At 44.8% G+C, this 27738-nt stretch overlaps 2 long non-coding RNA genes and 2 other non-coding genes across 4 annotated transcripts in view; 3 read left to right on the forward strand and 1 right to left on the reverse strand.

Annotated features, from left to right (window-relative positions):
• The window catches only part of LOC144670309 (uncharacterized), a 621539-nt gene that overhangs the window by 182075 nt on the left and 411726 nt on the right, over positions 1 to 27738 (forward strand). The gene's annotated exons all lie outside the window — the stretch shown is intronic.
• On the reverse strand, positions 1611 to 9348 carry LOC144670330 (uncharacterized). The gene is made up of 2 exons (XR_013573860.1): positions 9168 to 9348; positions 1611 to 1696 (listed from the first exon to the last, which is right to left on the reverse strand). It is a non-coding gene; the product is annotated as an uncharacterized LOC144670330 (long non-coding RNA).
• trnaw-cca (transfer RNA tryptophan (anticodon CCA)) lies at positions 14033 to 14104 on the forward strand. The gene has a single exon. It is a non-coding gene; the product is annotated as a tRNA-Trp (tRNA).
• trnat-agu (transfer RNA threonine (anticodon AGU)) lies at positions 15005 to 15078 on the forward strand. Its single transcript has one exon. It is a non-coding gene; the product is annotated as a tRNA-Thr (tRNA).

Below are 27738 nucleotides of genomic sequence, written 5' to 3' on the forward strand. Positions count from 1 at the left end.
TCCTGAATACCAAGGCTAGGACAGGCACTCTGGAAGGTACGAGGAGCTGAGACTTGTCCCTGAGAGTAATTGAAGGGATGATAACTGAAATAATCGAGTTATAAAGGGGGAAAGACCCAAATATAGAACAGTCAGTAACAGGACATCAATTAGTCTCCACTTAACTTGGAGAAATTAAGGACCCAACATAATGTATTTAAAACTGGATTAATTATTGAATCAATCTCAAAATATTAACCTCCAGGCCGGTTATAGGGGTTATTAACAACAGGACAATTAAACTCTGACTGTCAGAATGAACATGGTTCAGTCCTGGATGTGATTAACAGCAACATTGACAGCAGAATCCAACCCCTGCAGTCACATGTGAACTCGCTGATGTTGCAGCAGATTGGATGACCGAGTGAATCCCTTCTCCCACACAGAGCAGGGGAACGGCCTCTGCCCAGAGTGAGTGCATTGGTGCTTCCCCAGATCATTGCTGCTTTTAAAGCTCTTCTCACAGTCCGGACATTGAAAAGGTCTCTGCTCAGTGTGAACTAGTTGATGTTCAGTGAGGTTGGATGGCCGAGTGAATCCTTTCCCACACACAGAGCAGATGAATGGCCTCTCCCCAGTGCGAATTCACTGGTGTGTCAATAGGTTGGATGAACAATTAAATGTCTTCTCACACACAGAGCAGGTGAACGGCCTCTCTCCTGAGTGAGTGCGTTGGTGCTTCCGCAGATCATTGCTGCTTTTAAAGCTCTTCTCACAGTCAGGGCATTGAAAAGGCCTCTGCTCAGTATGAACTACTTGGTGTTGCTGCAGATGGAATAACCGAGGAAATGCTTTCCCACACACGGAGCAGGGGAATGGCCTCTCCCCACTGTGAGTGTGTTGGTGTTCCAGCAGCTGCTTTGTGCTTTTAAAGCTCTTCTCACACACAGGGCACTGAAACGGTCTCTGGTCAGTGTGGACAAGTTGATGTTCAGTGAGCTGGGATGACTGAGTGAATCCCTTCCCACACCTGGAGCATGTGAACGGCCTCTCCCCAGTGTGAAGTCGCTGGTGTGTCAATAGGTTGGATGTAGTTTTGAAACCTTTCTGACACACGGAGCAGGTGAACGGCCTCTCCCCAGTGTGAACTCGCTGGTGTGCGGATAGATTGGATGTCGTTGTGAATCCTTTCTGACACAGGGAACAGGTGTAAGGCCGTTCCAGAGTGTGACTTCGTTGGTGTTTCAGCAGGGCAGATGAGTGAGTGAATCCCTTCCCACACTCAGAGCAGATGAACGGTTTCTCCCCAGTGTGACTGCGTCGATGAGTTTCCAGTAGGGATGGAGATCTGAATCCCTTCCCACAGTCCCCACATTTCCACAGTTTCTCCGCAGTGCAGGAGCCCTTGTGTCTCTCCAGGTCGGACATTCAAATGAAGCCTTGTCCATCCACACGTGTGTATGGTTTCTCCCCACTGTGAATTGTGAGATCCTTTTTCAAGCTGTGTAACTGGTTAAAGCTCCTTCCACAGTCAGTGCACTGGAACACTCTCACTCGGGGGAGGTGTGTGTGTCTCGGTGCTTTTCCAGTCACACTGATGTATGAAATCTTTTCCCACAGAGAGAACAGACAAATATTTCTCATTCCACATTCAAAGACCTATCATATTCAGGTTCCGAGGAATGAGTGTTCTGTCTGCAGATGCTCCCCTTCTACCCTGTAAAAGGAGTTTAAAAATCATTAAGTACAGGATAGAAATTCAGAACAATTTAATTTCTCTGGAACATTCTTTCCTCTCTTGTTCCCCCAAAGCTGTAAAACCCATGTCCCACACACACTTCCTCTTCCCAGTGCAGAAATCCAAACCCATCGCACCAACTCCAGCTATTTTCCTTTTCATCGACTTTTCTCTCCTCCCCTGAAGGTGCTGACTCTGGCTGGTTCAGTTCGACACTCACTGGTTCCACTATCCTCTCCTGAAGGTGTTGACTCCATAGAACAATCGAACTATAGGAAAGTTACACCACAGAAAGAAGCCACTCAGCCTTTAGTGCCTGGGCTGGGCGAAAAGAAAAAAAACTAGCTGCCCATTCGAATCCCACCTTCCAGCACCCGGCCTGTATCCTTGCAGGTTACAGCACTTTAGGTGCAGATCCAGGTACCTTTAAAATGAGCTGAGGGCTTCTGCCTCCACCACCAAACCAGGCAGCAAATTAAACATCCACCACCCTCTGGGTGTAGAAATCTTTCCTCATGTCCCCTCCAATCCTTCAACCAATCACCTTAAATCTGTGTCCCCTTGTAATTAGCCTCTCTGCTCGGGGAAACCGAGCATCCCTGTCTACTCTGTCTAGACTCCTTCACTGTCGCTGGGTCAAAATCCTGGAACTCCCTTCCTACATACACCACATGGACGGCAGTGGTTCAAGAAGGCAGCTCACCACCACCTTCTCAAGGGCAAATGGGGATGGGCAACAAATGCTGGTCCAGCCAGCAAAGCCCACATCCCATGAATTAATATACAAAAAACTCCTCAATCTTGTACACCTCAATCAGGTCATCCTCAGCCTCCTCAGGAAAACAACCCCAGTCTATCCAATCTTTCCTCATATCTGCAATTTTCAAGCCCTGGCAATATTCTTGTAAGTCTCCTCTGTGCGCTCTCTGGAGGAATTGTATACTTCCTGTAATGTGGTGACCAGAATTGTACACAAAATGCCAGCTGTGGCCTAACCAGTATTTTATACAATTCCAGCATTACATTCCTGCTTTTGTATTCAATGCCTCATCCAATAAAAGAAAGCATTCGATATGCTTCCTTTACCCACAGTCATCCTTGTTACTTCCTCAAAAGCATCGATTAAATTAGTAAGACACGACCTTCTCCTAACAAAAGCATGCTGACTCTCTCTGATTAATCCATTCCTTTCGAAGCGAGAGTTTATCCTGTCTCTCAGGATTGATTCTAATAATTTTCCAACCACTGAAGTCAGGCTGACTGGCCTATAATCATTTGGCCTATCCCTTGCGCCCTTTTTAAATAACAGTGCAATGTTCACAGACCTCCAATCCTCTGGTACCTCGAATGTATCTAGGGAGAAATGGAAAACTGTCCTCAGAGCATTCGCTATTTCCGTCCTGGCTTCCTTTAACAGCCTGGGATACAACCCATCTGGCCCTGGTTATTTATCCAACTTCAAGGATGTCAAACCCTCTAGAACATCCCTCTCCTTCGTGAGACAGAGACAAAGTACTCATTAAGAATCCTGCCTACATCTTCAGCATCAATGCACAAGTTACCATATACATCTCTGATAGGCCCTACCCTTTCCTTAGTTATTCTCTTGCTCATTAAGATCTGTAACTAGTCCACACTCTCCAGATCACCTCTCAGCTTCATAAAATGTGTCTTTCCCCAATTTAGAACTTTTACTCCTGTCCTACCTTCATCCTTTTCCATAATTATGCTAAATCTAACTGTAATATGGTCACTATGGCCAAAATGGTCAATCACTGCGACTTCATCCACTTGCCCAGCTTCATTTCCTATGGCTAAATCTAGAATTTCACTCCCTTTCACTGGTCTTGTTACATGCCGACTAAAAATGTTCTATTCAATGCAGTTGAAGAATTTCATGTCCTCTGTGTCTATTACACTGTTTGTATCCTAATTGATATTCAGGTAGTTGAAGTCCCCAACTATTATTACCTTCCTGTTTTTGCACTCAGAAATATTTGCTATTCTAGCTCCATCTCACTATTTGGGGATCTATAGTACATTCCCAGTAGTGTGGCTGCCCCCTCTCATATTTCTGAGCTTAACACATATAGCATGATTTCACAGAATCACACAGTGCAGAAGATGCCCTTCATCCAATCGAGTCTGCACCGACACATGAGAAACACCTGACCTACCTACCTAATCCCATTTACCAGCACCTGCCCCATAGCCTTGAATGTTATGACATGCCAAGTGCTCATCCAGGTACTTTTTAAAGGATGTGAGGCAACCCGCCTCCACCACCCTCCCAGTTAGTGCATTCCAGACCGTCACCACACTCTGGGTAAAAAAGTTAATCCTCACATCGCCCCTAAACCTCCTGCCCCTCACCTTGAACTTGTGTCCCCTCGTGACTGATCCTTCAACAAAGGGGAACAGCTGCTCCCTATCCATCCTATCCATGCCCCTCATAAACTTGCACACCTCGATCAGGTCACCCCTTAGTCTTCTCTGCTCCAACGAAAACAACCCAAGTCTTTCCAACCTCTCTTCATAACTTAAATGTTTCATCCCAGGCAACATCCTGGTGAATCTCCTCTGCACCCCCTCCAGTGCAATCACATCCTTCCTATAATGTGGTGACCAGAACTGCACACAGTACTCCAGCTGTGGCCTCACCAAGGTTCTATACAACTCCAACATGACCTCCCTACTTTTGTAATCTATGCCTCGATTGATAAATCAAGAGTCCCAAATGCCTTTTTCACCACCCCATTGACATACCCCTCCGCCTTCAGAGATCTATGGACACACACGCCATGGTCCCTTTGTTCCTCAGAACGTCCTCGTGTCATGCCATTCATTGAATGCTTCCTTGTCAAATTACTCCTTCTAAAGTGTATCACCTCACACTTTTCAGGGTTAAATTCCATCTGCCACTTATCTGCCCATTTGACCATCCCGTCTATATATTCCTGTAGCTCAAGACACTCAACCTCACTGTTAACCACCCGGCCAATCTTTGTGTCATCCGCAAACTTACTAATCCTCTCCCCCACATAGTCATCTATGTCGTTTATATAAATGATGAATAATAGGGGACCCAGCACAGATCCCTGTGGTATGCCACTGGACACGGGCTTCCACTCACTAAAGCAGCCTTCTGTCATCACCCTCTGTCTCCTACAACTAATCCAATTTTGAATCCACCTCATCAAATTACCCTGTATCCCATGTGCATTTGCCTTCTTTATAAGTCTCCCATGTGGGACCTTGTCAAAGGCTTTGCTGAAATCCATATAAACTACATCAACTGCACTACCCTCATCTACACAACTGGTCACCTCCTCAAAAAATTCAATCAAATTTGTTAGGCATGACCTCCCTCTGACAAAGCCATGCTGACTATCCCTGATCAAACCTTGCCTCTCCAAGTGGAGATAGATTCTCTCCTTCAGAATTTTGTCCAATTGTTTCCCCTACTACTGACGTGAGACTCACTGGCCTGCAGTTCCCTGGCTTATCTCTACAACCCTTCTTAAATAGCGGAACCAGATTAGCTGTTCTCCAGTCCTCTGTCACCTCCCCTGTGGCCAGAGAGGAATTAAAAATTTGGGTCAGAATCCCTGTGATCTCCTCCCTTGCCTCCCTCAGCAGTCTGGGACACAAATCATCCGGACCTGGAGATTTGTCCACTTTTAAACCTGCCAACACCTCCAATACCTTGTCACTCCCTATATCAACTTGCTCAAGAACCTCACAGTCCCTCTCCCTGAGTTCCACACCTTCATCCTCATTCTCTTGGATGAAGACGGATGTGAAGAATTCGTTCAACACTCTACCGATCTCCTCTGGCTCCATCCATAGATTTCCTCCTTGGTCCCTAATGGGCCCTACTCTTTCCCTGGTTATCCTCTTCCCATTGATATACTTATAGCATATCTTGGGATTTTCCCTACTTTAACTAGCAAGAGCTTTCTCATATCCCCCCTTTGCTGTGCTAATTGCTTTCTTAAGCTCCACCCTGCACTTTACGTACTCCACTAATGCCTCTGCTGATTTGCTCCCCTTGTACCTGCTAAAAGCCTCTCTTTTCCTTCTCATCGTATCCTGAATATCTCTGGTCATCCATGGCTCTCTGGGCTTGTTACTCCTTCCTGTCACCCTAGAGGGAACATGTTGAGCCTGTACCCTCCCAATTTCCTTTTTCAACGCCCCCCACTGCTCTTCTGTTGATTTCCCCACAAGTAGCTGTTCCCAGTCTACCTTGGCCAGACCCACCTTATTTTACTAAAATCAACTCTACCCCAAAACATTTTTTTTTTTTTTTTTGCAACTTGTCTATTTTTTTGTCCATAACAAGCTTAAATTGTACCATGTTGTGATCGTTATCACTAAAATGCTCCCCAACTACCACCTCTGCCACCTGTCCGGCTTCATTCCCCAGAATTAGGTCCAGCAATGCACCGTCCCTTGTTGGACCCTCTACAAATTGACCTAAAAAGTTCTCCTGTGCACATTACAAGAAATCTCTCTACTTAACACTATGTCTATCCCAATTAATGTTGGGAAAGTTGAAAACACCTAATCTAATTATCCTATTGCTATTGTTTTTACACATCTCCACAAATTGTGCACATATTTGCTGCTCAATTTCCCGCTGACTATCTGGGGGTTTATAATAAACACCTAACAATGTGGCTGCCCCTTTTTTATTCCTAAGCTCTGCCCATAAAGCTTCATTTGATGACCCCTCCAAGATATCATCTCTCCTTACTGCATTAACTGACTCCTTAACTAATAATGCAATGCCTCCGCCTCTTTTACCCCCTCCCCGTCTCACCTGAAGATTCTATATCCTGAAATGTTGAGCTGCAAATCCTGCCCCTCTCTCAAACATGTCTCAGTGATGGCTGTTATATCACAATTCCATGTGTCAATCCTCACCCTTAACTCATCCGTTTTATGTATAACACTCCTGGCATTAAAGTATAGGCCATCCAGCCTTGCCTTACTCCACTGAAACTTAATGCAGCTGTATTCCCTCTGACTTGATTGTTTTGCTGTATTATGATGTGTCCCTATTCTGCTAGCGTTCTGTGTCCCCTCCCCCTGCCGAATTAGTTCAAACTCCTCCCAACAGCACTAGCAAACCCGCCCGCAAGGATGTTAGTCCTGCTCAGGTTCAGATGTAGACTGCCCCACTTGTACAGGTCCCACCTTCCCCAGAAACAGTCCCAATGATTCAGGAATCTAAAACCGTCCCTCCTGCACCAACTCTTAAGCCACATATTCATCTGCGTTATTCTCCTATTTCTGTGCTTGCTAGCACGTGGCACTGGGAGTAATCCAGAGATTACAACCCGAGAGGTCCTGCTTTTCAGTCTACTGCCTAACTCACTGAATTCTTGATGCAAGACCTCATATCCCTCTTTCTACCTATGTCATTGGTACCAACATGTACCATGACCTTTGCCTTATCACCCTCCCTCATCAGGATGCCCTGCAGCCATTCAGTGACATCCCGGACCCTGGCACCAGGGAGGCAACACACCATCCTGGAGTCACGTTGACGGCCGCAGTAGCGCCTATCTGTTCCCTTGACAATAGGATCCCCTATTACTTTTGCTCTTCCTCCCCTCCTGTACAGGCAGGCTGCTTGTGGTGCCAGAAACTTAGCTCTGTCTGCACGCCCTGGAGGAACCAGCACCCTCATCAGCCTCCAAAATGGAATACCGATTTGCAAGCGAGACCCCAGGGGACTCCTGAACGACCTGCCTGTTTCTCTTGGACTGCCTGGTGGTCACCCATTTCCTTCCTTCCTCAAGTCCCTTCAGCTGTGGTGTGACCCCCTCTCTAAACGTGCTATCCACGATGCTCTCAGACTCGCAATATGCTCCACAGTGTCCCCAGTCGCCATTCCAGCTCTGAAACCTGAGCTTCCAGGAGCTGCAGCTGGACACACTTCCTGCACACATGCTGGTCCAGGGCACTAGAAATGTTCCCGGCTTCCCACATGGAGCACGAGGAGCACACCACGACTTTGAGCTCTCCTGCCATCCCTTTAAATTAAACCTTTTAAGTCAATTACTCTAGGGCCCTTCTTTCCTGATCCTCGTTACTACAGAATATACAAACTATAAACCACAAAAAGACTTTAAACTATAAGTGATAAAAGTAGTAAATACTTACCCGACCTTACCCACTACTTACCAGTCATTTCTCTCCCTTGTAGCCTCTACTGCTGCAGCAGGGCAAGACCACTCTCTGAAGATTTAAGAAGTTGGAAAGCAAGGAAAAAATGCAAGAACACCTCTTCCCCTCTGCACCGAATTGCCACTGTGCACCAAATTGCCAATACCCACACTCACTCTGGCTGTGCCTCACTCAGGATAAGGTCTCTCCCCTACTTGTATGCAAGCACGATTTGATGAATCATTTTATATTTCATCCCTCCGCACAGCAGTAATTGATTATTTAATCAATAATGCTACCCCACCACACCTTTTTAGGTCCCTCTGTACCCTGCCTGAAAATCCTAAGTCCAGGGATTTTGAGCTGCCATTTTTGGCCCTCTTTAAGTCAAGTCTCCATTATAGCAATGATATCATGCTGCCACGTGACTATCTTTTCCCTCAGCTCATTGGCTTTTTTGCTAAATTCCTTGCATTTAAATAAATACCTTTTAACTTTGCCAAATCCCTGTGCATTTGACCTTTGCTTCTTCTGTCTTTCAGAGTCACTCGCTAATTTGCTGTCTCCCGCTCTCTGCTCTGAATTTGTCCGACCTGAATCTGCCTTCAGGTTCCCATCCCCCCGCCAACCTGGTTAAAACCCTCCCCAACAACACTAGCAAATCACCCTTAAAGGACACTCGTCCTAGTCCTATTCAGGTGTAGACTGTCTGGTTTGTACAGATCCCACCTTCTCCAGAACCGGTACCAATGCCCCTGAAATCCAAAGCCCTCCCTCCGGCACCATCTCTCCACTCTCTCTTCTGAAGGTGTTGACTCTGACTGGGTTCAGCTCTGTGCTCATCAAACAGCAGAATACGGAAGAGATGATGGAAATCTTAAATTAAAACAGAAAATGTTGGAAAAGAAAACTCAGCAGATTAGGCAGCATCTGTGTCCTGAGAAAAACAGAGTTAGTGTTTCAGCTGTGACCTTTCACCAGGACTGGGAAAAGTGAGAGATGGAATAGGTTCGAAACCAGGGGTGTGTGGGACAAGGACAAAAGGAAGGTTTGTGACCGGGTGGAAGACAGGAGAGGTTGAGTGACAGAAAAGTTAGTCTCCAGGGCCAAAGGGAATGGAGATGGGGCAAGAAAAGAAGCAAAGAAACAAAACCTGTGCCTGGAGCAGCTGAGCTGCGAACTGAAAAAATAAAACGAAACAAGCAAAGGAAACAAAATGAAGAGCGGAGTTTACGGTCTGAAATTGTTGAGCTCAATATTTCATCTCACTGACCTTCAGTCTGCAACAACCATCGGCTTCATGGTGCCGCCCGCCCAGGTCCCTCGCCGCACGTCTGCCGATCCTGGCGGCTCCGATTCGGGCTCTGAGAGCCGCTGAGACTCGGTCACCCCCGGCTCAGCTTCCAGGAGCCACACTGCGCATGCCCCACGCAAACAGGCACCTCCGAGGGCGGAATTTTTCTGCGCCTGCGCTGTGTGGCCTTTCTAATGGCCAGAGGCCGCGTTCCGAGCCGCTGAGCATTCTGGTTATTTCTGTCCGCCATTTCATTCAACAACAACTCAGGCAGAGGCCATTCGACTCAGAGTGTGGGCCCTGTCCCATTTCTCTGATCGTTTCCGATCAGCCTGAAAATATTGTCATTTCTGTATTCCAATTCCCTTTTAAATGTACAATTGAATCACCAACTCACTTGTTATTTAAACTTTCCTGCCCTCTACGTTTGAAACAACAAGACAGCAGGTTATACCAGATATTGTAATGAATAACGACCCACAATCTATTAATAATATGACAATGAATGAACATCTAGTAATAAGTAACCACAAAGTTTTAGTCGCTGACATTCAGTTTGAGGCTTTCAGGCAGCGCATTCCGAATCACCACAACTCACTGTCTTTAAAAAAAATTGCCCAGCTACCACTAAACACTCATGGAACCCTTATCTTGCAGAATGGTGCAGCTGAGTCGTGATCGGCCTATAGCTCAGAGATCACTGAATCAAAACCGTTCTCTACTATTTGTATTCCCATTGACACCAAAGGATAGCATTTGATGCAACACTCAATCACTTTTATTAAATGAATATTTGTATCAGTTTATTACGCCCAGTCAACACTTCAATCTGCAATCTCAAATTGTTTTTATTTACGCAAGGACACAAACTGTAAATGCTGCAAACACACACCAGCTCAGGCTTTCAACTTTCTCTCAACCGTTTTCTCCAAAAGACCTGACATAGGCAGCTGCCCTTCTTTTGTTCTCCTGCACTTGAGGATTATCTGAAAAGCAAAAGTTATTCCCTTAGATGGAAACAGTATAGTGCAGTTGATACATATTTGTCAGAGAATGTCAGATCTATACGATCTGACAGTAAGTCACCATGTTTATTTGAACAGCAGCGTCCTCCCTGTGACAAGTACCATTCAGAAATACAAGAACGTCAGCAAAATGGAGACAACATTTTCACAAAGACGCAGTAAATAATTATTTGGACAGACATCACCACGATTTCTTAATCCCTGATTAAAAACATGGAATCCTGTCCCCAAAAATCACCATGAACTGTTAAAGTGAAGTTTCATTTGTATTTGTTCGTTTCGGGCTTGTATTAGCTACATATTGCTCTAAATACTTCTTTGAGAGCCTCCGATTGTTCCCTGTCTTGTTTTGCATGGGATTTAACGTGTTCAGTTTACCGCTCATTCCGTCCTTATCGGCCTTACTTAAGGTGAAAACTGTGACATGTGTCCTCGAGCCTTTAGCCTCGAACTGAATGTCTACCACTAACATTTTGTGGTCACTTATTGCTAGCTATTCATTCATTGTCATATTATTAATTTATTGCGGGTCGTCATTCATTACAATAACCGGTATAACCTGTTGTCTTATCATTTCTAAAGTAGCGTGGAGGGCAGGAAAGTTTAAATTATAAGCGAGTTGCTGGTGCAAGGCTAAAGGGAGTGGTAAAGAGACAAGTAAAGAAATGAAAGATTTGTCTGATGACGGTGTGAATGGCAGACGGATGAACAGCTGCCATCCGAAAGTAATGTATGAATTGTTTCATCGGAAACCATTGGCCTGAAGCTGCATTATGATCTGACTTGATATCCCCATTTTATACTTGTTCTTCCTTCGTTTCTCTTCCCAAGCCCAGTGGCGTCTGAGGAAGACAAAGCAAATGCTTACATCTGTTTCTATGGCTAGCTTGTTTTCCCCCAGAAACAGGGCACTCGTGGCAAGAACTTGTGGTGCTCAACTCTGCACCAAGCAGTGCCAACCAGGAGACTCTCCTTCTCTTCCTGCCAGCCATTGGCGTATTGGAATGATTTACAGATTGATGATTAACCTGTTTGGCCATCAAGTCCTGGAGTGGGACTCGAACCCAGAGAAGCAGCGACGCTCCTGTGCTGCACCATGGGACACTTATTCCTCATATTATACATTCTACCGTAAGTATTCTGGGGAGAACAAGTTACAGGCATGGGAAGGACAATCCATGAATCTCTGTAGCTGAGAATCCCTGTTGGTGATGAGTGTGGTATCATCAAATAGAGGAGTTCTCTGATCAAGACCTGCTGTATCTTTGCCTTCACTTTCAACTGGGACAATTTAATGGTTTGCTATCTGACCTCTTATGCAGGAAATCTGCAGGGAAGGCAAAGGGCAGGATCATGAGAAAATTAAATACTAAACAAAGTGGGGCAAGGAAACAACCCATTCTTCATTTCACTCCATTCTTCACCCTGAAGCTGTTGGAAGTGGTGCTGTCAAACTGTATAGTACAGTGCATGTTGTAATGAAAGGACGGAGGAGCTTTGATAGACAGTCAATTTTATCCAGAATTTGGTAAAGTCCTGCGCTGCTGATGGTGGTGAGTGTTTTAGTGCCTTCTCTGAAAACAAGATAAAGATATTCACATATTTTGTCCCCCATGTCTGCAACTGGTTCTCCCTTACTAGAAACTGCAAAAAACAAATCTGTGGCCGAGGGATCAGTGTCACATCTCCGCCCTTGATGCCATTGAACAACACCACGCAGAAAAAGTTAGCACATTCTTATGTCACACAGGAATACATCGAACTTCAGATCAGAAAGCTGTGGGTCTGAATCACATCCCAACCCAAGCTACTGTTATAACAGATCTGTGTCTGAGTAAATGGAAGCCCCATGCAATAAACACTGTCACATTTGAATGTTTAGTGAGTGAGTTTCATAGAGGGTTCTTAAACTGCCCAGCAAATAAAGTGTCACCTTTCAGCAGAAAATGTGGCCAGAAAATACTAGGAAACTCGAAATTGTATAATTTATCTGTCAGAGCACAGGCATTAACTCCAGGTGATAGATCCGGGCTTTCAGACCTCTTGGGTAGAGAATTTCAAAGATTCACTCCCTCTGAGTGAAGAAATTCCGCCTCACCTCAGTCTTAAATAGCCCGGCCTTTATTCTGACACTTTTCCTTCTGGTTCTGGACCCACCAGCCAGGGGAATCAACCTACAACCCATTTATTAGAGTTATTATAACGGGCAACGCGGGGCCTGTAAATATACTATACTTGTATTGTGAATGTCAACATGAAAGCCCTTTAGGACTCGGCCAGCTTGCCCTGTGCTGGTCGTTCCGAGCCACTTTTGGTGGATGGACGTTGACACTGTGCCGCCACCTCCATGACATGATCTGTCAGGTATCATTCCATGAGTATGACTATATCTGACTTTGGTGTTGATTAAGGTCTCAGAAGATTGCAGGCTTGAGTCCTGTCGTGATCCTTTTAAACGGAAATCTGGTGGAACTCCCTGAAAACCACGTTCTTACTCGGCAGCTGAAGGTTCTGATTGTTCTTCCAAACATTAAAGGGCTCTTAGGAATTAACACATGAAATGACATAAAAAGCATATTTTAATAAAGAGCGTTGCAATTCCCAGAAGGATATGTGGAATAAGAATTAAAGCCACCCAGTATTAAAGTGGAATTGAATGAATTTTGGAATAAATAAGTTTGTTACATCTCTCGATGTGTTTGCTAAACAATGTTACATCTAACTCTGTTCTGGTGAAGATCAGAAGCAGTGATATCAGTTTGCGCCACTCGCCAGCTGGGCCTGTGGTTGCGCCTCGCCAATCACGTGGGTAATGCAATACTGCCAGTCCCTGAGGTCAGCTGACATTTTCGGAGACATTCCAAGTCATCGTGATTTCATCAGGGACCTCATGTTTAAGGTGTGAGTGATGTAAATCATGACCTGATCAAATGAGTGTATCTTTCGCTATTTCCGCGATGAATTTTCATGCTGACGAGAATCATGTGGGACATGGTCTGGAAATATTTCACACGGAAAATATCTTTCACATCTTTCTGAACTAATGAAATGGCTGGACGGAAATTTCAAACAATCCCGCGCTACCTGAGCCTCGCGGCCGGCACTGGGGCCGCGGTCATTTCCCTGACTCTCCCACTTTCTCTCTCCCCCCAGAAATTACTTTCGACATTTCATCCTTTGATATATTTTTTAAAAAGGCGCCACCATGTCATTTTAATTGGGGGGTGGGGTGAGAATGGGGGAACAGAGTGGGTCCCATTTGCTCTTTCTAGCCCTGTCTGTGAGGTTTGTGCTGAGCTGCGGATGGAGTGGTTGTGAAAAGCGTGAATTTTGTAATTCCAGGGCCAGCGATTAGTGCGCATGCGCCCCTCTGTACATTGCCCCCAATAAAGATGGCGGACGCGCATCCATGCGCGTGCGCGGCGATGGCCGCAAACGAATCCGTCACTCAGTGACACCCGAGTTCAGGGTTTCTGACACAAGCTCAGTGCAGCAGCAGTGTGAGCGTCGGTATTAGTTTGTGGATTCAGCGATTAAATTCAAGGTTGCTGTTTCGAGGTCACTCGGAGTTGGCGGAGTTCTGCATTTGTCCTTCATATATTCCGGGGCACTTTGTATCAAGCTGAAGTTAGAAGCAAAAAGTATAAGTAATGTCTGGGAAATACTTAAACAGCAGACAGCCTAGAAAACAGTTTAAATTAATCACTGACCTGACAGAACGGAGGGAAAATGGGGATTAAGCAAAATTCCAATCCCCGGAGTGTAATCAAGGTGTAAAGAAGCGAATCTAGGAGCAGTACGATACCGTCTTCAACGGATGGGCTTGTGGCGCAACGGTAGCGCGTCTGACTCCAGATCAGAAGGTTGCGTGTTCAAATCACGTCAGGCTCAAAAAGCTTTAATGCTCAAGTGGCAAAATGATTACTGATATAAAAGCGGGTTTTTATATCTGTAATCATTTTGCGGGGATCTTGGCGAACAGGTTAATTTCAAAAGCAATTTCGATAGATGTCTGTGCCAGTATCAGCTGTGACTCATTTGGTAGCACTCTTGCCTCTGAATTCTAAGGCTGTGGGTTCAAGTCCCGCGCTTGGACTTCAGCACAAGAATCAAGGCTGAAATTCCAGTGAGTAGACACCACCTTTTTAAGCACTGGCTGAGAGTGGCTCAGTAGATAGCTCTCCTACCTTTAAGCTGGAGGTCCTAGGTTCAAATCCCACTCCAGGACTTGTTAATCATGAAATAACCTAGCTACAGAGTATAATGGTGTCAGTCTCCAGCCCAGATAAATGAGGAGAACAAGCAACGGAAGGGCATTTGGCCGTAAAAAAAAATCCCAGCAGCGCCCTATTTCGTTGAAACTGATCTGAGCGATTACGCACTTTCGTCATAACAGGGTGAAATCTGTCTTTGTTCTAGAATTATAGTTTAAAATAGTATTTCCCTGTATCGTTGAACAGCTGCAAAGATTTTAACACAAAAACAGAGTTTTGTTTCTGCGACTGAGGAAGACATTTGGGGGAAGAGGCCACTCACACCGAGAGACTCTTGATACCGGAAGAGATGGGCGCAATTCTATTTCACAATTGAACACTGACATCGAGATTTTGGAAGACCAAGTGAAAAAATCACTGGCTCAGTGATAGAATTCAAACATCATCCCGGGGAATAAGAGGAAGAGAGATTAAAGCAGGTGACTGTATGAACGCTGGAAAAAAAAATGACGAAATCCTGTTTTCCGGGAACTCCTGAAGTTTGGACCTGTGATTAAAGTATCTATAAATTAATCTTGGCTCTGTGGCTAAGTTGGTTAAAGCGCCTGTCTAGTAAACAGGAGATCCTGGGTTCAAATCCCAGCAGGGCCTTATTCCAATTTCGAAGTTTTTGAGCTGACCTGTGCAAAAAATGGCTTGGTTCAGGTGAGCACTTCCGAATTGCTGGTTCAAATTGTCCATCCTTGTGCAATAGATTATCTTCTACTCTTTCAACGCAAGGAGAGTTTCGTTTCTTTGACTAAAGAAGAGATTTGTGGAAATTGGCCACTCACACTGAGAAACTCCCTCGTGCGTTTCTACTAGAAGAGTTGGGCGCTTTTCTATTTAATAGTTGAAGGTCAGAACACTGACATCGAGATTTTGGAAGAACAAGACAACAGAACAAGAAAAAAAATCACTGGGTCAGCGAGAGGATTCAAACTTCATAAGAGGAAGAGATAAAAACAGGTGACTGCATGAAAGCTGCAACAATCAGTTGTTAAATCCTGTTTCCCGAGAACTCACTGAAGATGTTTGTTTAAACTGTTTCCCACTCCGTTTAAAATGCTGAATATTCTGGGCTAACATTGGGGCGGACATTTGGTTTAACTTCACTCGTGAATAAAAGTGTCAAATGTTGACATGTTGTTAACGTGACAGCACGTAAACGTTTCAAGGAATTCTCCTCACAACCTGCTTCACCGAAAGAGGTTATCATTTAACTTAAATAGCCTTTCACAAAGAGGGATGTTAGGTATCACTCCACGAAAATCCCAAGGGGTTTGTGACGGATTCACTACAAATAATCAGGAATTTCAAAGTGCCTCAATCAGCCACAATTTCTTCAAAAGAAACCGCTCGTGACATTCATCTCACTGAAGCAGAGTGTGACCGTGTTGTATCTGTCAGTGTGGAGGGAACGAGTCTGGGTTGGGTAGCCATGTTCCGTGTTTGTGAGAGTGGGGTCTGGGTGAGCAGCTGGTGAGTGCGACAGGGCCAATGCTGGATGCAGGAAGCTGCCGTCAGTGTGGGTGGGTCTGATGGGGCTGAGTGATTGACAACTGGCGGTTGTTGGTGTTTCCATAAATGGAGGAAATTCCCTCCGACAGCTTATTTTTTCTTCATTTGACTATAAACAACTTGAACAAAAGTGAAACAGTGTAGGAACATTTTTGCTCTGCATAAAAGGGAGGTGATTTCAGCTGCCATTGTCCAGTGGTTAAAGCTTTCGTCTAAAAATCCATGGGATTTTCCCACTTTGACTTGAGTCCTGCTCCCTGAGGAACTGTTCAGTATTTTTAATTCTGTTTTATCTTGAATCCTCTATTTCCACAGAATGCTGACACTGAAATTGCTTATACTTCCCGCCATTGTTATCTATGAAGCAGGTATTGTCTGCATGGTCTAATGGAGATATGCATAGAGGGCTGTGCCAGAGGGTTTCTTTCAGGTTTTATGCCTTTTGGTCCATTAGCAGCAACCGGATGTCTGCAGAGGAACTCGGAATGCCGAGTACCTCTTCTCAGGATGGACTTAATCAAGGGACAGAATGTTGGCTGAAGGGAGGATAACGGTCTGGGGATTTGGGCTGCCATTCCAGAACATTTGGGGAATAGCACAAGGCGGTGTTGCAATGTGACAATGGCGGTATGCAACCTTGGGATATTATCCTTTCTTTATTCATTCTTGGGATGTGGGTGTCGCTAGCTAAGCCAGCATTTATTGTCTATCCTTAATTGCCCTTGAGAAGGTGGTGATGATCTGCCTTCTTGAACCACTGCAGTCCCTCTGGTGTAGGTACACCCAAAGTGCTGTTAGGGAGTGAGTTCCAGGATTTTGACCTAGCGACATTGAAGGAACAGCGATATATTTCCAAGTCAGGATGGTGAGAGGCCTGGAGGGGAACTTCCAATTGATGGCGTCCCATGCACCTACTGCCCTTGTCCTTCTTGATGTTAGTGGTTGTGGGTTGAAAGGTGCTGCCTAAGGAGCCTTGGTGAATTTCTGCAGTGCACCTTGTCGATGGTACGTACTGCTGCCACTGTTCATCAGTGGTGGAGGGAATGAATGTTTATGGAATGAGTGCCAATCAAGCGGGCTGCTTTATACTGGATGGTGCCAAGTTTCTTGAGAGTTGTTGGAGCTGCACTCATCCAGGCAAGTGCAGAATATTCCTTCACACTCCTGACTTGTGCCTTGTAGATGGCTTTGCGGAGTTTGACACAAAAATTGGCCCTGTAGTTGATAGTGAAAAGGAGAGCTTTTGTCTCCAGAATTATATCAATGGTTTGGGTGAGTGGACGGAAAAATGGCAGATGGAATTCAATCCAGAGAAGTGTGAAGTAATGCATTTGGGGAAGGCAAACAAAGCTAGGGAACTACACAATAAATAGGTTATTGGGAGGGGTAGAGGAAGTTAGATACCTTGTGCATATCCACAGGTTCCTGAAGGTGGCAGGACAGGTGGATAAGGTGGTAAAGAAAGCATATGGAATGCTTTCCTTTATTGGACAAGGTTTAGAACACAAAAACAGGGATGTCATGATGGAACTGTATAAAACACTGGTTCAGCCACAGCTGGAATTTTGTGCACAGGTCTCGTCACCACATTACAGGGAGGACATTATTGCGCTGGGAAGAGTACAGAGGAGATTTACAAGAATATTGCCAGGACTTGAAAATTGTATCTATGGGGTAAGATAGGATAGCCTGGGGTTGTTTTTCTTAGAACTAAGGAGGCTGATGGTGACCTGACTGAAGTGTACAAGACTATGAGGGGCCGAGATAGAGTAGGCAGGGATGTCCTTTTTCCCTGAGCACAGTGGTCAATTACCAGAGGGAACAGGTTTGTGATTGGTAGAAGTGGACATGAGGCAAAACATCTTCACCCACGGGGTGGTGGGTGGTTGGAATTCGATGCCTCATTTGGTGGTGGAGGCAGAACCCCTCAACTCATTTTAAAGGCACCTGGATCTGCACCTGAAGCACTGTAACCTGCAAGGATATGGACCGGGTGCTGGAAGGTGGGATTTTAATGAGCAGGTTTTTAATTGTTTTTTCTTTTTCGGTCAGCACAGACACATTGGGCTGAATAGCCTCTTTCTATGCTGTACCTTTCCTGTGGTTCTATTTCAGTCCTGATATTCTGTTAACCAATCTGTGCTGGTTGTAATTTATCAACCCATGTTCTACCAAGTGACAATGAATCTTGTCCCAGATTATTGCCTCTCAACATTTCCCCACCACGACCATTAGATTAACTGGTCTGTAGTTACTGGGTTTATCCCTATACATTATAAACACAGATATAACATTAGCAACCTGCAGTTCACTGGCTTCACTCCCATGTCCAAGGAGAATGAAAGATTGTGGATCAAGTCCCTATTTCCACCCTTCCTTCCCTCAGTAATCCAGGATGTATCCCATCTGAATCGGGTGAATTTTATACTGTAAGTGTTGCCAACCTTGTAATTGCTTCCACTTTATCTGTTTTCATCCTATCCAAATTCTCCACCAGCTCCTTCATCACTGTGACATTAGCAGCATTCGCTTGTTTTGTGATAGCAGATGTAATGTTCTCATTTAGTACCTCAGCTATGCCCTCTGCCTCCATGGGATCTCCAAATCAGCCACCCTTTCAGTGACTCTCCATTTGTTGGTAAAGGTCTGGAGTGTTTTTGCTTGCGTTAACTGCTAATCTTTTCTCATAGACTCCCTCTGCTGATCTAATTTCCTTTTCCAGCTCTCCTCTGTACTTTCTGTATTCTGCTTGGTTTTCCAGTGTATTATGGATCTGGCATTTATCATCAGCCTGATTTGGAGCTCCCACTGAGCACAGGATATGTAGGCAACAGCTCTCAGCTGTCCCAACATTTCACTGAAATGAGTTGTTTGTTTAACTAAACTTCTTGTCATTTAGAGTGTTCCACTCCTTCCCTTTTGTACTTCTGCTGTTGTCACTCAGTTTAAATTACACAGCAGCTCCTTCCCCGTCTGCACCTAATCCCCACACTCAACAAATCCACATTTTTAACTCTTCACTCTGCAATTCACTTTCTCTATTTGAGCTCGCAGGCCACTCGAGTTCTTGTTTGTAATTTAATTGTTCCAATTTCTTTATTCACAATTCAGGTTTGTTTTTAAATTAACAATTAATTTGCCCTGTTATTTTAATTTATTTGATGTCAATGTCTGAGCAAACTGGAAGTTTAAAAATCAAATCTAGAAATGATTTCTTGTTCTGCAATGACGGTCTACTCCATTCAGTTCAGTAAATCCTAATCAATAAATTCCAAACAGAATGCTGTATCTCTACTTGATGAACTGATGATGCACAGGGCTCTCAGCTTTTACTCAATGACCTTCACAGGAGTTGATCCAGTTTAGATGTTGACTTGTTCGCTGTTGTCGATTTACCTGGATTCTTCACCTGATTTCTCTGCTGTCCAATGAAGCTCTCTGAGCGGAGTTTTCAATAATGACTTGACTTTTCCTCACAGGATTTCAATCTCCGAGGTTTTTGAATTATTTTCTGAATACATGTCTCCAGAGTTCTCCTCGTGGTTAAGCAGAAAGTTTAACTGATGTGTTTTCAAGCAGCCGACAGCTTTACTTGAAAAGTCATTGTGACAGGATGTTGGGGTTTGAATCCAGTCACAAATCTGGTGGTGATGCCTTGTGGGTTTTTTTTATTCATTCCTGGAATGTGGGCATCGCTGGCTAGGGCAGCATTTATTCTCCATCCTCTTATTCAGAGGGCACTGTTTTTTAAAAAGAGTAAACCACATTTCTGTGGGTCTGAAATCACATGTAGGCCAGACCAGGTGAGGACAGCAGATTTCCTTCCCTAAAGGACATTCGTTTTTATGAAAATCGGCAATAGTTTCATTGGTTCAATGGCTTTAATTCCAGATATTTACTGAATTTAAATTCTACCATTTGCTATCTTGGGATTCGAACCCCAGTCCTGAGAACATTACCCTGGGTCTCTGGATTACCAGTCCAGTGACAATACCACTACGCCACCGTCTCCCCTGCAGCTCCAGCTCTCACGTGATATGCCAGGGGATGACCTCATAATTGCCCCAGTCATGTAGCTGTGGATTGGGCGATTTCTTAAACACGTTTACTGGGGCTGACTTAGTCGTACTTGGCTTTGAAACACAAGGGTATGTCTTCTGCTTTATCTGACCTTGTATGCTCCTAGATAACCAGGGGGCTCTAGATTTGGCAGTCCTGCCCTTTTTCTTTGTGGGGACATGTATACATCGTTCCCGTAGAATTCCGCTTTTGAATGCCTCCCACTGGTCTGTCACACTGATTCCCTTCAAGTAGCTGCAACCAGTCCACTTTGGCCAGGTCAACTCTTAGCTTCATAAAATTTGTCTTCCCCAATTTAGAACTTTCACTCCTGTTCTATCATTATCCTTTCCATAATTATATTAAATCCAACTGTATTATGGTCACTATCTCCAAAATGAGCACCCACTGCACCTTCCTCCACTTGGCCAGCTTCATTTCCTGAGACTAAATCTAGAATTTCACTCCCTCTCATTGGGCTTACGTGCTGGCCAAAAAAGTTCCCCTGAATGCAGTTCAAGAATTCGGTGCCTATTACACTGTTCGTACCCCAGTTGATATTAGGGTAATTGAAGTACCAAACTATTTTTCCCCCAACGTTTTTGTACTCAGAAATTTGCATCCACATTTACTCTTCTATCTCCCTCTCACTGTTTGGGGTTCTCTCGTACACTCTGAGTAGTGTGGCTGCTGCCTTTTTATTTCTGAGCTCAAACTATCTCGCCGCATTTGATGAACCATTTGATATATCATCCCTCCTCACAGCTGTAATTGATTCTTCCACAAATAATGCTGCACCCCCACTTTTTCAGCCCCCTCTATATCCTGCCTGAAAACCCTTTATCCAGGGATGTTGAGCTGCCATTTTTGCACCTCTTTAACCCAAGTTTCCGTCATAGCAATATCATCATGCTACCACGTGTCCCTCTGTGCCCTCAGCTCATCGGCTTTCTTTGCTTTACTCCTTGCATTGAAATAAATACCTTTTAACTTTGCCAAATTCCTGTGTTTAAACATTTTAACCTTTGCTTCATCTGTCTTTCAGAGTCACCCGCTAATTTTCTGTCTCCCGCTCCCTGCTCTGAATTTGTCTGATCTGAATCCGCCCTCAGGTTCCCATCCCCCGGCCAATCGAGTTTAAATCCTCTCCAAAAATATTTAATACATTTCTGGGCAAAGTTTCAGAGTAGGGTAGTAAGGTTAATGATATGTTTCCGCTCTTCCAAAGGCATTTGAAAAACTCCCACATAATAGACTTGTCAGTAAAATTCAAGCAAATGGGATTAAAGGACAGTGGCAGCCTGGATACAAAATGGAATAAGGGACAGAAAGGATAAAGTGGTGGCGAGCGGTTGTTTTTCAGAGTGGGGGGTTGCGGTTGAGACAGATCTGATGCTCTGTCAGGTCAGCCGGCTGTTCTATTCCCATTCCCGGAAGTTTTATTTTAAATTTTAATAACTTCCAGCCTATATCCAAGTTTGCTGATGACACTAGGTTAGGTGACATGGTTAGTAGTGTAGGCAGGAGCAGCAAGTTTCAAAGGGTCATTGACAGATTCAATGAGTGAACAAAACTGTGGCTGATGGTGGTCAACATGGGGAAGTGTGAGGTCAACCATCTTGGAGCAAAGAAAGATCAGAGAATTTCCTAAACAGTCAGAAACTTGGGACTGTGGACAAGCCTGAGTGAGACTGGACGATGGTTAAAAAGCAGCGGCAGAACAGCAGCGAGAGAGAGAAGGAGAGAAGAGTGACAGCGACGACGGTGCGGGGGGGATAAAGAGCTGTGAGGGAGGGGTTGGAGCAAACCGGCCATGTTTATAATATATAGTCAAAGCATGATATCAGGGGAAAGAAGGGAGCTGGTTGGTTTGTGCAGATTTCTCTAAATTAGGGCTTTGATTTAAACTAGGAGCTGGAAAATTAAACATTTCAATCAGGGTAAGTACAACAGTAAGTATAAATGCAATAAGAGTATTAGTGCAGAGCAGGTCAAGAGGCATTAAATAAAATTAATAGTTAATCAAGGTACAAACTGGATTCTAAAAGAGGGAATAGAGGTTTGTTTTCGATCATGGATGGGCAGCTGAGACCTGTTGTTTGCAGTTCCTGCCCCATGTGGGAACCTCAGGACACTTCATGTGTCTTGGGGGCCACATGAGCAGGAAGTGTCTCCAGCTGCTTGAGCTCGAGCTCAGGATTTCCGAGCTTGAGGGGCAGCTGGAGTCACTGTGGAGAATCAGGGAGGATGACAGCTTCCTGGATCGTATGTTACAGGAAGGGAACACACAAAAAGGAAAGAGAGAGCTCAAGATAGTAGATGAGTGGCAATCTGGAAGAGTAGGAAGAGGCAGGAAATGCAGGAGTGTTCGGGGTGTGTGCCACTGTCAAACTGGTACTCGGCATTGGAGACTGCTGGGAATGGTGACACCCTGAAGGAGTGCAGTCCAGACCATGGCATCAATGCAATGCAAGAAACTGCACAGGTGGGAACAGCAAAGAGTAGAAATGCAGATGTTATAGGAGATTCCATTGTCGGGGGATAGACAGGCATTTCTGTAACCTTCACCGTGAGTCCCACATGGTGTGTTGTCTCCTTGGTGCCAGGGTAAAGGACATCACGGAGAAGGTGCAGAATTTTCTGCAGGGGGAAGGGAGTGAGGTTGTCGTACACGTCAGTATTAACGACACGGGGAGGACAGGTATTGAGGTCCCTCAGTCAGAATTGCAGCAGCGAGGGAGGTAGTTAAAAAGTGGGACCTCGAAGGGAGTAATCTCTGAATTACTGCCAGTGCCACGTGCTGGTGAGAACAGAAATGTGAAGATAGGGAGCATCAAATGTGGCTTGAGGACGATGCAGGGGGGAAGGATTCAGATTCTTGGGACACTGGGACCAGTTCAGGGACAGAAGGCACCTATTCAAACGGAACAGGTTGCACCTTAACAAGACTGGGACCAATGTCCTCATGGGGAGGGTCTCTCATGTGGTTGGGGAGGGTTTGAACTAAACTGGCAGGAGACTGGGCGCCAGTATACGTAAGTGGAAAAGAGGAATGGCTAGAGAAGAAAGTAGGACCATATAAGATTGGAGTAGATGAAGAAGGAATCTAAAAGGAATACAGAATACAGAAAGGGAGGGGAACCAAAGCCAGGGCTCCATGAATGATGAGGAAAATAGAAAATATAATGAAACAATGAAGTATGATGCATGTCAGATGAATTCTTCAAGTGTGAACCAGGTCACTGTTATTGGACGAGAGTGTGGAATTAACTCTATATACGCCCGTCTCTGTTACTTTGTCTGAGAGTGAATTCATTCTCTATGCTTTAGTATTTTAGTGTGGCATTAACACTCTGTAAATCTGTTGCTGTATGAGTGTGGAATTCACTCTCTGTCAATCTATAATATTATGAGTGTCATTAACTCTCCGTCCGTCAGTCTCTGTTACTCTATGGAAGTGGGTCACTTTCAAGTTAGCAAACTGAAGCTAGTAGAGAGTCACAGGGATCAGTGCTGGGTTCTCAGCTATTTACAATCTATATTAATGACTCAGATGAATGGAGGGAGCATAACCGAATTTTCAGACAATACATAGATAGGTGGGAAAGCAGGTTGTGAGGAGGACACAAAGTCTGCAAGAGGATATAGAAAGGTTAAATCAGTGGGCAAACATTTGGCAGATGGAATACAATGTAGGAAAATTTGATGGGAAGAACAGAAAAACAAAACATTATTCAAATGATATATATATTAATGACCTAGACTGTGGTGTGCAGTGTATGATCTCAAAATTTGCAGGTGATACAAAGATTGGAAATGGTGTCCATAGCGATCGGGATAGTCTTGAGCTTCAAAAGGACATAGACATGTTGGTGGATTGGGCAGGCAAGTGGCAGATGAAGTTCAATGCAGAGAAGTGTGAGGTGATTCATTTTGATAGGAAATATATGGTGTGACAGTACAAAATAAAGGGACAGCCTCTAAAGGAGGTGCAGGAACAGAGGGACCTCAGTGTATATGTACATAGGTCATTGAAGATGGTGGGGCGTGTTGAGAGAGCAGGTAATAAAGCATATAGTATCTTAAGCTTTATTAATAGGGGCATTGAGTGTAAGAGTAAGGAGGTCATGCTGAACTTGTATAAGACACTCTTTTGGCTTCATCTGGAGTACTGTGTCCAGTTCTGGGCACCACGCTTGAAGAAGGATGTGAAGGCATTGGAGAGAGTACAGCGGAGATTCACAAGAATGATTCCAGGGATAAAACACTATAGCTATGAGGACAGTTTGGAGAGATTGGGGTCTTTTCCCTGGAAAAAAGGGGCTGAGAGGAGACTTGATAGAGGTGTTCAAGATCCTGCGGGGTATGGAGAGGGTAAAAAATAAGAACCTATTCCCACTCATGAGAACATCAAGAACTAGAGGGCACAGATTCAAAATAATTGGCCAAAAGAGTAGATGTGATGTGAGGAAAAGTTTTTTCACCCAGAGGGTGGTTGGAGTCTGGAACAAACTTCCTGAAAGGGTGGTGGAGGCAGGTTTGCTCGAGATATTCAAAAGGGAATTGAATTGCTACCTGAAAGAAAAGAACGTGCAAGGTTACGGGGAAAAGGGAGGAGATTGGGACGAGGCAGAATGCTCTTTCAGAGAGCCAGTGCTGACTCGATAGGCCGAATGGCCTCCTTCAATACTGTGGAGAGAGACTGCAGAATGTTGCAGTACAGAGGGATCAAGATCTCCTTGTACATGAATCACAAGAAGTTAATGTGCAGCTGCAGCGAGTAATTAGGAAGGGAAATGGAATGTTGGCCTTTATTCCGGGGGGAAGGGGGGTGAGTATAAAAGTAGGAAAGTCTTGCTACAGCGACACAGCATTGGTGAGACTACACCGAGAGTCCTGTGTTATGTTGCAGTCTCCTTATTTAAAGAGGGATATATTTGCATTGGGGATAGTTCAGGGAAGTTTGACCAGACTGATTCCTGGGATGAAGGAGCTGTCTTATGGGGAATGTTTCAGCAGGAAAGCCCGATCCCCATTGGAGGTTCACAGAATGAGAGATCCTGTTGAAACATATAAGATTCTGACGGGGGTTTGACAGGGTAGATGTTGAGAGGAATGTTTCCATTTGTGGGGAAACTAGAACAAGTGAACACAGTTTAAAAATAAACATTTATGATGGAGATGAGAAGGAATTTCTTCTCTCAGAGGGTCCTTCATCTTTGTAATTCTCCACCTCAGAGAGCAGTGGAGGCTGAGTCATTGCATATATTCATGCTGAGTTCGACAGATTTTTCATCTACAGGAGAGTCAAGGGTTATAGGGCAGGTGGGAGAGTGGGTTTGAGGCCACAAACAGATCAGCCATGGTCTTATTGAATGGCAAAGCTGGCCCGATGGGCTGAATGGCCTCCTCCTGCTTCTCTTTCTTATATTTTTAATTTGTCAGTGTGGGATTGACCCTCTGTCTGTCAGTCTCTGTTGCTGTATTTCAGGAATTAACTCAGTCTGATACTGCGTGTGAGTATGGAATTGATCCTCTCTTCATCAGTTTCTTTTTTATTCATTCACAGGATGTGGGCTTCGCTGGCTGGGCCAGCATTTATTGCCCATCCCTAATTGCCCTTGAGAAGGTGGTGGTGAGCTGCCTTCCTGAAATGCTGCAGTCCATGTGGTGTAAGTACACCCACAGTGCTGTTCGGAAGGGAGTTTCAGGATTTTGACCCAGCAACAGTGAAGGAACGACAATATATTTCCAAGTCAGTATGGTGAGTGACTTGGAGGGGAACTTCCAGGTAGTGGTGTTCCCATCTATCTGCTGCCCTTGTCCTTCTAGGTGGTAGTGGTCATGGGTTTGGAAGGTGTTGTCTAAGGAGCCTTGGTGAATTCCTGCAGTGCATCTTGTAGATGGTACACACTACTGTTACTGTGCGTCAGTGGTGGAGGGAGTGAATATTTGTGGATGTGGTGCCAATCAAGTGGACTGCTTTGTCCTGGACGGTGTCCAGCTTCTTTAGTGTTGTAGGAGCTGCACTCATCCAGGCAAGTGGGGAGTATTCCATCACACTCCTGACTTGTACCTTGTAGGTGGTGGACAGGCTTTGGGGAGTCAGGAGGCGAGTTACTCGTCACATCCTGAGAGATAGGATTCAATCCTGAAAGATAGGATTAACTGTCATATGGAAAGGCATGGACTAGTCAGGGATGGTCAGCATGGATTTGTTAAAGGAAGGTCTTGCCTCACAAATTTGATTGAATTCTTTGAGGAAGTGACAAGAAGGGTTAATGAAGGTGGTGCAGTGGATGTTGTGTACATGGATTTTAGCAAGGCATTTGACAAGGTCCCACATGGCAGATTGGTCAGGAAAGTAAAAGCCCATGGGATTCAGGGTAATGTGGCAAACTGGATAAAAGGTTGGCTTTGTAACAGGAAACAAAGGGTAATGGTCGATGGATGCCCTTGCAAATGGAAAGTTGTCTCAGGTGGTGTTCCACAGGGCTCAGTGTTGGGACCCTTGCTGTTTGTATTATATATTAACGATATGGATGTGAATGTGGGGGGCACGATTGGGAAATTTGCAGATGACACAAAGATTGGCTGAGTAGTGGATAGTGTAGAGGATAGCCATAATCTCCAAAACGATATAGATGGGTTGGTGGAGTGGGCGGTAAAGTGGCAGATGGATTTTAACATAGGGAAGTGTGAGGTCATACATTTAGGGAGGTCAAACAGTTACAGGGATTACACAATAAATGGGAATATACTAAGAGGGGTAGATGAAGTGAGAAATCTTGGCGTACAAGTACACAGGCCCCTGAAGGCAGCAGTTCAAGTAGACAAGGTTGTAAAGAAGGCATATGGAATGCTCTCCTTCATTGGCAGAGGTATAGAATATAAAAGTAAGGATATGATGTTGGAATTATATAAAACACTGGTGAGGCCACAACTGGTGTATTGTGTGCAGTTCTGGTCACCACATTACAAGAAGGGCATAATAGCTCTGGAGAGAGTGCAGAGGAGGTTTACAACAATGTTGCCAGGGTTAGAAAAGTGTAGCTACGAGGAGAAATTGGATAGGGTGGGGTTATTTTCTTTAGAACAAAGAAGGCTGAGAGGTGACTTGATTGAGGTGTACAAAATTATGAGGGGAATAGATAGAGTGGACAGGATAAAATTGTTTCCCTTGGTGGAGAAATCTAGAACCAGGGGACATAGATTCAAGATAAGTGACAGAAGGAGTAGGGGGAACATGAGGAAGAACTTTTTTACACAGAGGGTAGTGGGTGTCTGGAATTCGCTGCCCAGGTTGGTGGTAGAGGCAGAAACTCTAAACTCTTTTAAAAAGTACCTGGATCTGCACCTTAAGTGCTGTAAGCTGCAGGGCTATGGGCCGGGTGCAGGAAGGTGGGATTAGAAAGGGCACCTGGGTGTCCTCGGGCTGGCATGGACAAGATGGGCCGAATGGCCTCCTTCTGTGCTGCAACTTTTCTATGGTTCTATGATTCCTAGTCTAGATGAAGCAGCTGAAGATGGTTGAGCCTAGGACACTACCCTGAGGAACCCCTGCTGTCATGTCCTTGAGATGAGATGACTGACCTCCAACAACCACAACCATCTTCCTTTGTGCTAGGTATGACTCCAGCCAGCGGAGAGTTTCCCCCCCGATTCCCATTGATTCCAGTTTTGCTCGGGCTC

Source organism: Cetorhinus maximus, chromosome 31, assembly GCF_964194155.1.
Source record: "Cetorhinus maximus chromosome 31, sCetMax3.hap1.1, whole genome shotgun sequence".
Taxonomy (NCBI): domain Eukaryota; kingdom Metazoa; phylum Chordata; class Chondrichthyes; order Lamniformes; family Cetorhinidae; genus Cetorhinus; species Cetorhinus maximus.